Here is a 16271-nt window from a genome sequence, read left to right as displayed (position 1 = left end):
ATACTGAAATTATATTAGCGCACATAAATTAAAATGGGACAGAGCAAGACATAAAAAATATATATATTTGAAAATGAAATAAAAAGTATTATAAATCACAATAATTAAGAACTTAATATAAAAATATATATATAAAAAAAATTAATTGACTGTTGAAATTTTATCTGTGCCACATAAATTGAGACAGGGAGAATATTCATATATTATTGAAAAATAATGTAAAAGACATTGTAAGTCACATAATTAACAATTTAAGAAATTTAAAAATATAAAATATTTGACCAACTCTCAAAACTATACCAGTACCATTTAAATTGAAACAAAAGAAAAAAATATTATAAATTAAAATAATTAAAAATATAAATTATTTTAATCATTTAAATTGAAATAAAAAATATATAGCACAGGCCATCGATATCTAGTTATTTATTCTATATAAGCATGAGTTAGCACACATGTCATGGTCGACATGCGTGCTTCTTAAAATTAACAATTTGTTTAAGGGTATTTTAGGTATTTTCTATTTTTTATTGCTTAAATATGTTGTAGCTACATGCAATATACATGTGTTTTTTCCACTTCTGAACAATAAAACCTTGATATGTTTGGTTTATTACAGAAAAGGCTGCGCATTTAGCTTTTTCATATATGAAAGGGTGTTTTAATAATTTGAATAAAATTTTCACTCTCACTTCTCTTCTTTATCCTCGAAGAAACCGCTTTTGATTTTCTCCTATTTGAACAAATAAAACTTTTTTCTTTATTGTTTCTGCTTATCTTCTTGGAGACAAATTTTTAGGTGGCTGATCTTTAAATTTTTTGTGTTATCTTAACAAGTAATTTTAATAGGGTATTTACTATCACTACCTTAATTTTCTGTTGCTTCTGCTTAATAGGGTATTTACTCTCACCATCTTAATTTTCTGCTGCTTTTGCTTGTCTTCTTGAAGACAATTTTTCAGTGGTTGAGCTTTAATTTTTTCTTCAATTTATGTGCTCTCAGCAGGAACAAAGACCCTGATTGTTACTTCGGCTGATTGCATGGCAAATAGTTTTTTTTTGTTTTAAATTGAGATTTATCAAAACTTATACATTATTACAAGGAATAAAATGACAACTCTAAAAGATTTTTCATTGAAATTCCTTGTGTGTCCTGCCGTCTTTGTGATTTCTTCAACATCATATTAAATTAAATAGGAAAAAAGATGAAAATAAGAGGGATGTGGAGCAATTGTCTATGCGATAAACTGTAGGCTTTTTCAATGATGGAGATTCTAAGGATGGTACAGCTTTGAACAACAACAATTCAAACAATATCTAAGCAAAAAATTATCAGAACACCCACATGCAATTGCTTTGAATATGCAATTTTACAGTCTTGAATCTGTTCACACATGAAAAATTCAAAAAATATCAAGACAAATAAAATCACATGCAAATAACCCATTCACACCATATTTCCAAATTAATTAGATGAACACTTTTGAAGGAAATTATTAACACAAATAAAAATAAAATTCTTTATGCCATTTTCAACATTTCAATATAGAAGACCCGCAAATATTTAACTAAAAAAAAGATGGCTGACGAGAAAAAAAAAAGAAATCTAATCATCTTAAATCAAAGAACAATCAATTTGAGAGAATGCTTAATCAATTTGAGAGAATGCTTTAATTTTGCATAGAGAATGGATAGCAGAGTGATAAAAATAATTAGAACATACTAAAAGCTTAAAGAAAGGAGCAAAGACACAACAAAGGTGTTTAGGGAACATATAAGTATAATATAAAAGAAAAAGAAGAAAAAGGACAGTTTTCCTCCACACGAATTACATAATTGACACGTTTACCTAAAAAAGGTGTGCACGTCCTTAATTTTATTCAAATGTGTAATTAATTTTAATTTCTTAAATTGTAATACTATTATTTTTATAAACATAAAAAAGGTCATGATCTGTGAAAATTATCAAAACTATTCCAACTTTAATATAATTTTACTAAACAAGTAAATTTTAGTTCATAAAAAAGGAATTACAAAATTCTAAGAGATAGAATTAATAAATGATAAACCTTTTCATTTTTTTTTATAAATGGAAAAAATATCTGTAATTATATACTATTATTATAAACTTTTGAATTTACATATTTGTAAAGAGTTATTGACCCAATAAATTAATAATATATTATTACTATGCTACCACACAAATATATAAAACTTATTTTACATACAAAATTTCAAATCATTTAATAAATGCCATTTAAAATTTAACTATATCATAAGTAATATTTATCAAATATTTACTTTACACGTAATATATAAAACTTATTTTACATACAAAATTTCAAATCATTTAATAAATGCCATTTAAAATTTAACAATATCATAAGTAATATTTATCAAATATTTACTTTACACGTAATGATGATTTACTATCATCCAAATATATTATATAATTTATATACTAGCTTATTTTAGCTCAGCAATTTGAAATTATTTAATCAACACCACTTTAAAAATAAATTTATCCTTAAATACTGAGCCATGTGCGATAGCGTCACAATAAGCAGCTGAAGCAGGCTGCTCATGGTCCACATGCCTGCTTCAGATGCTTTAATCATAATTTTATTATATTATCTTTAAGTAATTATTATTCATTATTTAAGTATTAAAAATTAATAATATTTAATAAAAAAAGGTAAAATAAATATAAAATGATAAATTACTTTTTAATATTTTAAATTAACTTAACATCTTATATGGGATCATTTTAAAAATTTTCACAAGTATTTGTTATAATAATTTTACTATATCACTTCTAATTAGTAAAACAGAAGGAAAATATTATAAATCACAATAATTAAAAAAATAAACTGCTTAAAAAAATATAATTGATTATCAATGTTGCAAAAATTTGAACAACTTAAAATATTGTTATATAAATTTCATCGATCTAAGTATAATAATATATGCCTAACTTAAAATATATCAATCAAATAAATAAAGATTTTAATTAAATTATAGAATTATACATAGCGTAAAACTTTTAAAGATTAATATTGGGCCGTGCGTAGCACGGCTTAAGCCGCCTAGTATATATATACTAGTAATTATATAAGAGGGAGTTGTGCAACAACCACACACCTCTCCGTCAACATGTGTGGTTGTTGGCATTAACTTCAATTCTAAGGCATTTGGTATTTTACTCAATTCCTTGTGCATTACTATACTTGTACATTGTCTTTCAATAGTTGATTTTCGATACTCAATGACCATACATTTGGACATCTTCTAAACAATTATCATATTTATCCCATCTTTCTATAAAATGGGCCTAAAGGGATATTTTCGTAAATATAATTATATAAGAGGGAGTTGTGCAACAACCACACACCTCTCCGTCAACATGTGTGGTTGTTGGCATTAACTTCAATTCTGAGACATTTTGGTATTTTACTCAATTCCTTGTGCATTACTGTGCTTGTACATTGTCTTTCAATAGTTGATTTTCATACTCAATGACAATACACTTGGACATCTTCTAAACAAGGTCAAACCCATCGGTGACCCCCTAAACTTGGCATGAACTTTCACTTAGGCACCTCAAGTGGGCATTATTCACTTTTAGCACCTCAAGTGACCATAAAGTGTGCCACTTTGACACCTTTCGACATCAGCTCTGGTGCGTGGGTCACACTCGCTGCCAACATGGATTACCTGACCAATTGATTGGTACCATCTAATCTTACATTGCCACATCATTATATATACACAAAATTGATTTAAAAAAAAAAGATCAAAATACATGGCAATTACATCCAATGAATTAATGACACATGTTTTATTCCCTAAATAATTACAAAAAAGCTCCCCCACATTGTCTTCTCCAACCAACTTTCTTTTAGCTTAATCCTCCATTAATGGAGATTGAACTTTTCAATAATTATAAACATATCTCCTCATTCTCTAACAATAATAGATCTACATTAATAGCTTCACGAATTTTAAATACATGATGAAAAATACGGAGAAGGATGAGGTTAGTGTTCAATTAAAAAATTAATTAACGAAAGAAAATATAAATACTACTGGGAGTTACTTGGAACTAGAATTTTAGATACATGGGAAGGAGAGACAGGAAAATTTCAAACATAGTGAAGTTGAAGAATGATTTCAGAGACATGGGAAGGAGTGAACGGGAAGTGGAAGGAGCAAGAAAAAAATATGAAACTGAAAAAAAAAATGCAAGTCTCCAATTACACAATAATGAAGCAAGAAAGAGTAAAAACATGATATTGTGAGCTTGACCTTCAAGAATTAATGGAGAAAAAATTAATTGTGTTAAGAAAAAGAAAAAAAATACTGAAAAACTAATGAATGGAGACGGGGATGGAAAAAAAGAGTGTGAATAACATCTTTATTTATTTAACGGAGTGAGAAATTACTTATATTGAGCCTTGATTTATTGCTATGATGTGTAACGAATTTTGATTGTCATTGGGTTGTTGTTAGTGTGTTTATGGTATAATGGTGGAGAATTGAGATTAGAGGGTGTGTTCCGTTGATTACTGGAAGGAATATTATTTGGTGTTTATGGTGTGTATTAGTTAATAGAGTGAATATTTTATTGATGGAGTGAAATTTATTTTGAGTGTTGATTTCACCTCCATTAATGAAGGTTAAGCTAAAAAATAGGTGTGGAGAAGACAATGTGGGAGAGAAGATGTAAAATTACGAAAATACCTCTAAAAAATTATAAAAATATCCCTCAAACGTGCTTAAAAGCGAGTGTAATACATTCTTCTTGCTGATTCAGCAAAAGGTGTCAAAATGACACACTTTATGGCTACATGGGTGTCAAAAATGAACAACATTCACTTGAGGTGTCAAAGTGAAAGATCGTGCCAAGTTCAGGGGGCTGTCGATGAATTTGACCTCTAAACAATTATCATATTTATCCATCTTTCTATAAAATGGGCCCAAAAGGATATTTTCGTAAATGTAATAAAATAAAGCATTTTTATTGGTAGAGAATAAATCTTACTGTAGCTGACACCCAAATAATTTAACTTCTTTCACTGATTTGCCCTTATGCTTCCAGCGCATTCTTCCAACTTTTCTCAACAATTGTACTTTACTGGTGATCTTTATCCATTTGAGAAAAAACCTCTAATTTGTCCTGATAGTACTTTTTCCACAAAATAAATTATTATACCAATTATTTTATAAATCTTAACAGTACTTCACAGTTCACGTCTTAATTTCATAAATAATATCCATTTATTTAAGTATTTAGTATGGAATTATTAGTGTATGAAAAATCACCAATCTTCACTTTAATAATTGCTTCTATCATTTTAATTTTTTTCTTTTATTTTAACTTGATACAAAATTTAAGAAATTAAAGAAGATTTTTGAATCTTGTGGTATTAAATTAAAAATATATAAAATATATAAGTATTCTTTAATTTTGTGATATTAAATATCTCACATGAAATATTAGAAGTGAGAAATTATCAAAAGAAGAAAGAAAATAAGACAAACACATTAATACGGAGATAGTAATAATTATTAAAACTTAGAATTTCAACATTATATTTTGAAGGAGGAGAAAATGTGAAATTCTTAAGAAATAATGGTTTCTTTAATTTTGCTATATTTTTGTACAATGAAAAGAGTGTCTCTTATTGAAAGGTTAAATCACTTCATCAATTAGTTGCTTGATTTTGTGTAAATTTTATAATTTTGACATTATAGACATCACAGTAAGCCCCCTTAGATCAAATTTTCAAGGAATAAGAATAAAATTATTTACTACCATACAAATATATCGATATAAGTTAGATTAGATGAGATTTTTGAAATCATTTAATTCACATCACTTAGAATTTAATATTAATAAATCTATCAGATATTCATTTTATACATAATAAAATGATTTATTTTTACATAAATATGTAACTTATTTTAAATTAGAAAAAATTAAATTATTTTATTAACATCACTTAAAAGAAAAAAAATTAGGTCCGTACATACCACAGATTTATACACTCCGCTCCCTCGATACCCAGCAGCTCCACCTACAGCCCTCGAACTTTCCACCGCATGCATCATCTTTCTTGTTAGACTGCAGAAGGATTGAGAATTTATTATCAATGAATTTAACTTGTTAGGTTATAATTAAATTCATATATTTTTAAAATTATTAGCTTATATTTATTATAATTTTTGAAAAGAATTTGCATAAATATTTACATTAAAATAATTGAATTCAGATAAATCTGATACTCTGATAGTGCATCCCATCTGGAATATTGATTCATTGAAGCGCCTTGTCCTACTTATATCTCCTTAGATCATACTAGTACTTCTTCCACTTTCACTATTGCGTTTTGCATAATTTCCACCACCACGTCAATAAATTCATAGACAAATATTAATATCAGATTTAGAGTTAGTAAATTCATAATGATAGTTATGATCTAACTATTATTGCTCCGACTCGTTTTAAGAGGATACGACTCTTCTTTATTTTTCTTTTTTCTCAAATTCTTGTTTGGATTGAAGATACATGAAACATAAGTTAAATTAAATTTAAGATTGAATTGATCAAAGTAATTCCCTTATAACTATGATTAAGTGATAAATAACTGAATGGTGACGATATTATTAGTTACAGTGATAGTAGTAATACTCTCCAAAATATTATCAAGAGTGATTTAATGCTCGCATGTAGTAGTCATTTTGCTAGTTTTCCAAACATCAAATAGTCTATATTTAAATTAGAGTGATATATAATTGATTAGGCTCTTTTGCTCCGTGTTGTTTTAAAAAGATTACACTTATAAAGCAGCCTAAATTCTCAATTTTGCATTTGAGATAAACGTGGGAATCTTGCACGACCTAAAAAAAAACAAGGGTTCTGTCAAAGCTTACCTTTTGCCTTCGGTTGAGCTAATTTGTGGCAATAGTTCAGTGACCTAGCTAATTGTTATGCATAATACATTTAGCTAGGGTTGACAATAATCCCAGATACTTTATCCATTATGCTGACTATAGGCTCGAAATCCTATTTCCCTTGATCCCTACTTTTAATAACAGAAGAGTTAATTGATATTTTAAAGAGAATGTGAGATAACCATGCATCATTATCACGAGTTAAGTACTCTAGTGGAGCGACCAAATCACCAGCAACATAAAAACAATATATTCCGGAAAAAAGGAACGTATTTGCTCCTACACTACTTAGAATTTGGAAATATTAACACCGTAAAAATTTTGATCTAATATTATACTTGCATTATTAGGAAAGAAAAGTCTCTTTTTACCTTGAATTTTAATGGAGTTCAGATCACGCCCAAAATTCTTCCTAAAAAAGAGAAGCATATATTTTAAATATAATACAATTTTTAAGTTCGACAATCGAATACCACAGAGAACTAAGACTTACCTATAACTATTCAATATTACACACACAAAAAAAGTGAGACCGAACAATTTTTGAATTTTAAAGATTAGGATATTTTTTTAAACTGCTTAACTAGAAAATACTAAGTCAATAAGATTATCTATTAAGAGATGTATATTTAAGAATAACAACCTAGAATTTTGATTTCTCCCATTACCAGAGTGAATTCTCAATGCGTTAACTATAATGCGAAGTATTCTTTATTAATCGTGGATCTTCTCTTACCACAAATATCACTCGATAATTGTAGAAATTTATAGAGTTATTCTCTAAAAATAACCCTAGATAGCAGTTCAAACTACTCACAAGATTATGTCAAAGTTTTGGTATCTCTAATTTCTGCTTTTACATTTACGCTATTAATCTATTAATAATTTAGAAGAGATGTTGTTCAACTAAAACCTAATCTTTCAGTCTTTCGCAAACAATTCAAGTAGTGATGAAGTCAGAATTTTGATTAAAAATGTTCAAACTATTTATAAGTTGACACATGAAGAAGCCAAATGAGAGTTCAATATCTACTATACATACATAAAAATAATTTTAACTATGTATATGCAATGTAATTTGTCACCCAATGGGGACAATTCTTGAAGTTTGTGTATGACCTGGGATTCTGTAGGGAATAGTTGAGACTTAATATCTTGACTAGGACTAACTTTCCTGGCTCATCTGAGCTCTCACAGGCGAGCTTTGGTCAATTGTTTTTTCTTGTCTTCTTGGCTCGTCTAATTGCTTTGCGAGGCAAGGATCTCGAATGAGATCATCTATTTTCCAATCTGCATTCCTTTGGTTCAAATCATGATGCCAAAATCACCTCTTTTTGATCTGTGCACATTCGACACATTTTCTACACACATAAAACTCGTAATGAGTTCAAAACAACAAAGTTAATAATGTAACAACACAATTATGCATAATATACTAGCGATAACATATTAAATATATACTAGAATTGCCTATAGTATAAGACTCAACTAATCTGAGTCTGTCAAATCTAGGATCAAGTAATACTTTCATAGATTGTAATGTCGGTTAAGGAACAAGTAGGATATATTTAGGAAAATAGTAACTCAATCCTGTTAAGCACTCTGCTATACTATATTTTTTACTTTCAAGTACACACTTTTCATAACCCCAATTCAATTGCTCATCATACAAATATAATACGCTCATAACTTTAGAATAAGGTTTGACTCGTTTCACGTAAGACAATTAGATCCGGATCCAAGAAAAATATGGTGGTGCTCAAGTATAATGTAACAATCCATTTCATTGTTATTGTAGTCACCTCATCCGAAGGGGAACGGGGTGTTGGTAATTTCTAAAAGCTCCTAGATATCCATTTGAATTTATCGGAGATAAATTCGGGAGTTCAAATTTTTGGTGAATGGACTGAAATCACCGCTACATGCATGCCGCTACAACAGAGTCTTGGACACCATCGACAAATTTTAAAATCCTTTGTCTTTCTAGCTTAACTTATGACGTTGCCTCCTCTTAAAAACTACCTAGAGTTTCCTCAAGACCCTAGAACGATGAGATACACTTGTGCAATGATGAATCTCAAAGGTTTCTCACGGTTTTCATACCAAAAATTGTTAGAATGGGTCAAGGAATGAGAATTTATGCCTTCGTAACAACAATTTACCGTACAAATGGCTAGATTTAATTTGAATAGTAGACCTTGATTTGAAAACATATTCATAATATAGATTGACGTGGGATTTCATACTTAGGCATGCAAATATGGTGTTAGGATGGATTTAAATAAGTAAATTAGGGCAAACACAGATGAATTTACTATTAATGTAATTGTGTGGTGAACTATTACCTGCTATTTCGTTATACATGCCAATTGAGTAGCAAAGTAGGAACGAATGAATATATAATTGAGGAATAATTATTAAGTGGAGATGAGTTAGTAGAAAAGCTGGTGTTAATGTCATGCTTCTTATTTGATTAGTGATACTTAATGTGTGCAATATAAGCCCTCAGTGACAATTGAGAAATGTGGTGTGGAATTATACATGATAAGAGAATTAGGTAAGGTCATGAAGTAACCGATTAATGGTAATATAGTATTAAGATGGAAGCTGAGAAGTTAATTTTGTAGTTAGAGAGGGATTATGAACGTGACAGGGTGCATATATAGAGAGAGAGGAGAGAGAGAAAGAGAGAGAGTTAACTAGACTAATTGCATGTATGACTTTGTACTGACTATTGGTTGGCCCTCGGACACCATCATTTGTCGAAAGGGGGTTGGTTGACAAGAGTTGATGTAATAAGCGATTGACTTTCCCTGAAATAAGTTGTAGATTATGGTTGAATTGGAGCTAAGGTTCAATTTGTCTGTATTTGTGTATATTGAGTATTTTTTAGTTTATTTAGTTGCAATACATGTTAATAAATGATGAACTTATTAATTATTGAATGCAAGTATAAAAATTGATAACCTATAATGAGATTGGTAAGAAAAACCTTGATGATATGCAAATATGCACTACTAAAAAAAAAGATAGATTTTCGACCACAAAAAACCGATCACAAAATGTGATTGAAAAAAACCGACCATTTATTGTTTTTGTTTTTAAAAGAAGCGATCACAAGTGGTCGCTTTTATATTTTAAAATTTCAAAGTAATAATTTTTATATTTATTACTATTTCCTTTACAACTAAAAAAATAATTAAAAAAAATCGACCACTTTTGGTCGGTTTTAATTAAAAAAATATAATAAAAAATATTTTTAAAAAAACTTTTAAATTATATTTTTAATAAAATCGACCACAAGTGGTCGGTTTTTAATTAAAAAAAAAGAAAATAATTTTAAAAAATCGACCACTTGTGGTGGGTTTTTAATTAAAATAAAAATAAAATAATTTTAAAAAATGGACCACTTGTGGTCGATTTTTAATTATAATAAAAAAGAAAATTAATTTTAAAAAATAACCAATATAATAATAAAAAATAATTTAAAAGTAATTATTACAAATTAAAAGTAAATAATTATATATATAATCTAGTATATTATTTTTTGAAATTGCACTAATCACATGTAGTCAATAACCAATATAATAATAATAATAAAAATCAATCAATCTTAGATTTTATGAAAAAATTACACTAAAAAATATATCAAATAAAATAAATAAATTACGTTAAATATAATCTTTATCTTTTACTTATGTTTCAATTTATAAAATAAATATTTTTCTTTGTATATACGTTAAATAACGTTAAACATGCATAATCTTTGTATAATAAATATGTGTGTGTATATATATATATATATATATATATATATATATCATACCGTTGGGATAATGATATTATACTACTATTGTAGTCATAATAATATAATATATAACCGATAATTCATCAGAATTTAATGAACGTGTTCTATTATAAGGTAATATACTTGTGGATGTGATGTATATAGTACACATTCAAGAGTTCATATATATATATATATATATATATATATATATATATATATATGATGTAGTGATCGATTGATGAACGATGTAGTCAAAGCCTAGTAGAATCTATGCAAACATATTGAATACCTTGATTTGAAACGACAGAAGTAATAATATATACTGCACGTTGAAGTAATATTAATGTAAGCTAATCAAATTATCACTCATCAGAGTATGTATATGATATACGCCGCATTATATTATTGGATAATATACTCGTGTACGTATGCGATGTATATAGTACGTAATTTGAACTTGATATAGTCGATAGTCTGTATATGTGTGTATGTGTATAGGTATATATATAGTACGTACATACGTATTATATAGTGAAGGTATATTAATTCCATAAGATAAACTAACCGATAATTCATCTGAGCATATGTGAAATATGTTGTTTATTATTATGGGGTAGTAAAATCATTTATGTGATGCTTATAGTACGTATTTGAAAGCTGATAGACAATTGAATGTATGCATGTATATATACGTATATCTTGTGTAGTGACGTATGTAGTAATCGAAAGCTAGATAACTACTGAATCTAAATATCAAAATATTTTGAATGATATACGTTGATATATATCATACTATTGAGAAAATAGATATACTATTTTGTGTTAATGTAGACACGCGTATGTTGTTGAAGTTGTAATAACGTAAGATAAGTATTATGAGGTATATATAGGGGTGGGGGGCGGGGAGGAGGAAGGAAGTAGGGGAAGGAGACAGAAATTTGAATCCTGAAACTGGCATATACTTATCATTTGCTTTGAATTTTGAATTTTGAACGACGCCAAATTTTGGCGGTGAATTTGAGTTTTTTCACTTAAAAATTTTGTATCTGAGTATATGTGAAATACGTTGTATATTATTATGCGGTAGTAAAATCATGTATGTGATGTTTATAGTAGATATTTGATAACTGATAGACAATTGAATATATATATATTATATATATATATATACGTATATCTCGTGTAGTACTGACGTATACAATAATCGAAAGTTAGATAACTGAATCTATATATCAAAATATTTTGAATGATACGTTGGTATATATTATACTATTGAGGAAATAGATATATTATTTGTATCAATGCAGACACGCGTATGTTGTTGAAGTTGTAATAACGTAAGACAAGTATTACGAGGTATATATATATATAACATATTTAAAAGGTAATTAACCAAAAATTTATCGTAATTTATAAAATTCATTGATATTATTATACGATTGAGGAAATATACTACTCTTGTTAATGTGTTGATAAAGTAATCAACTATCTGATTTGTACATATACACATTGAGTTAATATGATGATAAAATAACTAATTATATGATTTAAATTTTTATTAAAATTGATCACATGTGATCGTTTTTCGATAATAACTATTTTAAAACTAAATCGAACACTTATATTTTATTTTGTGAATAATTTTGTAAAATTTTAATTAATTTATAGAAAACAGACCACATGTGGTCGATTTTATATAAATTAATAAGAAAAAATATTTTAATAAAATAAAGCCTACCCGACCCACCCCCACAAGCCCCGACCCGATCCGATCAGTGTTTAACACAAAAACACTAAAAATCCCCAAATCAAACACACACACGCATTCTACTAACACACACAAAAAATCTCCAAACCCAACCCTCACACAAAATCGACTTTTGTGCCGCCGTTTGCCGTCGACCCCAAACTCCGGTTAGTGCAAAAAACTTCAACTCTTTATTTTTCTTGTTAGAAACTAGATAAAGGGTCAAGATTATTATGCATCTTTGTTTTTCAACTTCAATTTGGTACTAAAGCATTTGTTCTAGTTATTATGCTTCATTACATAATTTTAGTTAGTTCAAACTAAAAAAAGTAATGGAAACTGCCTTTTAGTTAGTTCAAGATTCAATTTGTTTCTTCATTTTGATATTTTGTGCATTTGTGTGTAATTTTGGCCACTTGGGGTTTATCAAGATTCCATTTGTTTCTTCATGTTGACACTCTATGCGTGTATTTTGTCAAGTGAAGCTTATCAAGATCCTCTCTTTTTGTGTTTTTGCAAGTAAATTAGGGTTTACTTTTGTTGATACTCCATTATAGTTTCAGTATTTTGGTGGTTTGTTTATGGTGAATTTAAGCTAAGAATTTGAGAAAATAAGGATGCCAAGATTTTTGTTATTTTACTTAATGATCAAGATTTTTTTATTCTACTTGCCTAATGGGTTGCTTGGAATTTGATGTTACCGTTTGACAAAATTCGAATTCAGAAAAATGATTGCTTTGCTATTTTTTCGGTGATTGCTTATCTCTCTCTCTTTAATTTAGGTGAAACAAAGGTAAGTTGATTTCTCTCTATTGTCTTATAATGAAGTCTTTAAATGTAGTTTAGTTTGGGATTGTTCGCTGTAGAAGGATTTGAAAGCCATAGGAAGTTTGTGATGATTATATGGTGTGAGAGGGACATGCGACGCCTCTACTTGTTTTCTTTGTTACACTTGTTCAATTGTTTGACTTATTATAATATAAATGAATATGTTAATTGAAAGTGAATAAGTGCAGTTACTTAGCTTGAAGGTGAACTTTTATTTTGAATTTTGTTGAAGCGTACTTGAAATGTGAACTTTTTATTGTGAATTTTGCTATGCTTGAGAATTTTGAATGTGGTTTAGTTTGGTGACTTGGGTGGTTACTTAGTAAGTTGAAATTGATTAAGTGCAGGTACTTGAAATGTGAATTTATAATTTTGATGGTAGTTTAGTTTGATGTTTTAGGAGGTGACTTAGTGACTTGAAAATGTTGAAGTTTAGATACTTGAAATGAAAATTTTTGTTTTGAATGTAGTTAAGTTTGGTGACTTGGTAGGTGACTTAGTCACTTGAAATTTACTAAGTGTAGGCACTTTAAAGGTGAATTTTTGTTTTGAATGTGGTTTAGTTTGGTGACTTGGTAGGTGACTTAGTCACTTGAAATTGATAAAATGTAGGTACTCTAAAGGTGAATTTTTTGTTTTGAAAGTGGTATGGTTTGGTGACTTGGTAGGTGACTTAGTCACTTGAAATTGATAAAGTGTAGGTACTTTAAGGGTAAATTTTTGTTTTGAATGTGGTTTAGTTTGGTGACTTGGGTGATGACTTAGTGAGTTGAAATTTACTAAGTGTAGGTATTTTAAAGGTGAATTTTGTTTTGAATGTGGTTTAGTTTGGTGACTCGGGTGATGACTTAGTGAGTTGAAATTTACAAAGTATAGGTACTTTAATGGTGAATTTTTTGTTTTGAATGTGGTTTAGCTTGGTGACTTAGGTGATGACTTAGTGAGTTGAAATTTACTAAGTGTAGGTACTTTAATGGTGAATTTTTTGTTTTGAATGTGGTTTAGTTTGCTGACTTAGGTGATGACTTAGTGAGTTGAAAATATTGAAGTTTAGGTACTTGAAAGGTGAATTTTTTATTTTGAATGTGGTTTAGTTTGGTGACTTGATAGGTGACTTGAAATTGATAAAGTGTAGGTACTTTAAAGGTGAATTTTTATTTTGAATGTGGTTTAGTTTGGTGACTTGGTGATGACTTAGTGAGTTGAAAATGTTGAAGTTTAGGTACTTGAAATGTGAATTTTTTGTTTTAAATGTGGTTTAGTTTGGTGACTTGGTAGGTGACTTAATCACTTGAAATTGATAAAGTGTAGGTACTTTAAAGGTGAATTGTTTTTTGTAATGTGGTTTAGTTTGGTGACTTGGTAGGTGACTTCGTCACTTGAAATTGATAAAGTGTAGGTACTTTAAAGGTGAATTTTTGTTTTGAATGTTTGTCACGACCCGAACTAGGGCTTGGCCGTGATGAGCATTTTGAACCATGGAGGCTCGAAACACCCCTATCTGTCTGGTAATCATGCACCTAATTCATATGATCAAAGTAATGCGGAAAAAACACAATAATTTGGAAACATGGTCATAAATATGAAAAGAAACAATAACGGGGAAATAAGGTTTCCCCCAATATCAATCAACCTCTGAACAACTGTCTGCGAAAATCTCTAACAAATGACTGAGTCAAGTAACTGTATAAAACTGGGACAAGGTCCCCAGTAGACCCTAAAACTAAATATTAAACAAAAGGACTGCAGGACATAAGACCTTCCGAAACATAGAAGTCTCACCACTTGTCTCTGCAGCTCTGTCTGAATGATCTCCTAATTCTCTTGACCCCTAGACTGGTCCTCTGAACCTGAGAGGTTGGAGAGGGGAGAGGGTCAGCACAAAAGTACTGGCACGCAGAGATATTAAAACAAAACATAATATTTTTACAAAATATAGTTGAGAGCCATTATAAAGCAATTTCATATCAAATCATTTGAAACCACATGGGCATAATGCAATAGTTTTCAATACCAATGTAATGCGATTGAGCTAGGTGGAATAACCTACAATTGTAATTCCACGGCTATGTGGAATCCACCTCTGGTGCTCGGCGGCCAAGCCTCCAATCCAAGTAGACGCTAGGAGTTAGAGCCAGTATACCCCTCATGTGAGTACACCATAGGGAATCCCCCCATGTGAGATGTCCCAATTATTTTATTATCCTCCCATGTAGGATACAATATCATATGACCTGCATCGGCAACTACGGTTTCCAGCGATGAGCCCTTTCACTCAAATGCCTTCTTCGGGCATCCACCTTTATCATGAAATCAATACATTCAAACTTTGTTCAAATCAATCACATGTCATACTCTGTAGGGTATCATCATACCCGACTTTCAAGTCATCAGTATCATATCATTCTCTTCATTCAATCATCATATGCAACATATTTCAACATGAACAAAACAACCCTCTCTTTGAAAGTCAAAAACCATATCCAAATCATGACATTTTTAAGACATTTCATGACATGCATTTCAAGATGATTTCAAACGATTCATATCATATGAAAACTTAAAATAATAACATATCAAGAGAGGGGTTCCGTGTAAATCATGCTATCAATTGATCATCATTATGAAACACATGCATATCCATATATAATATATCAAATCACATTGGAATTAGGCCTAGAGACCAAATCAATATCATAAAGATGCTTGAAACATGTTTATATTCATAATTTCAAAACCCCCATTTTTAAAACATGAATTTTTAAAGCCCATGAGATTTTTGAGATAACCCCACGTACCTCTATTTTCAAAGATAATAGATGTTTCTTGAAACTTGCGGATTGGTGATTCCAAATATGTAATTATCTTCAAAAACCTATGGTCGAATCTTGAACTATTTGGGTTTTTATTTTGAAACCCTAAGGAGAATCCTTGAGCAATTTTGATGAGTGA

This window comes from Capsicum annuum, chromosome 3 (genome assembly GCF_002878395.1).
Source record: "Capsicum annuum cultivar UCD-10X-F1 chromosome 3, UCD10Xv1.1, whole genome shotgun sequence".
Taxonomy (NCBI): domain Eukaryota; kingdom Viridiplantae; phylum Streptophyta; class Magnoliopsida; order Solanales; family Solanaceae; genus Capsicum; species Capsicum annuum.
Note: the sequence above shows the minus strand (reverse complement) of the source record.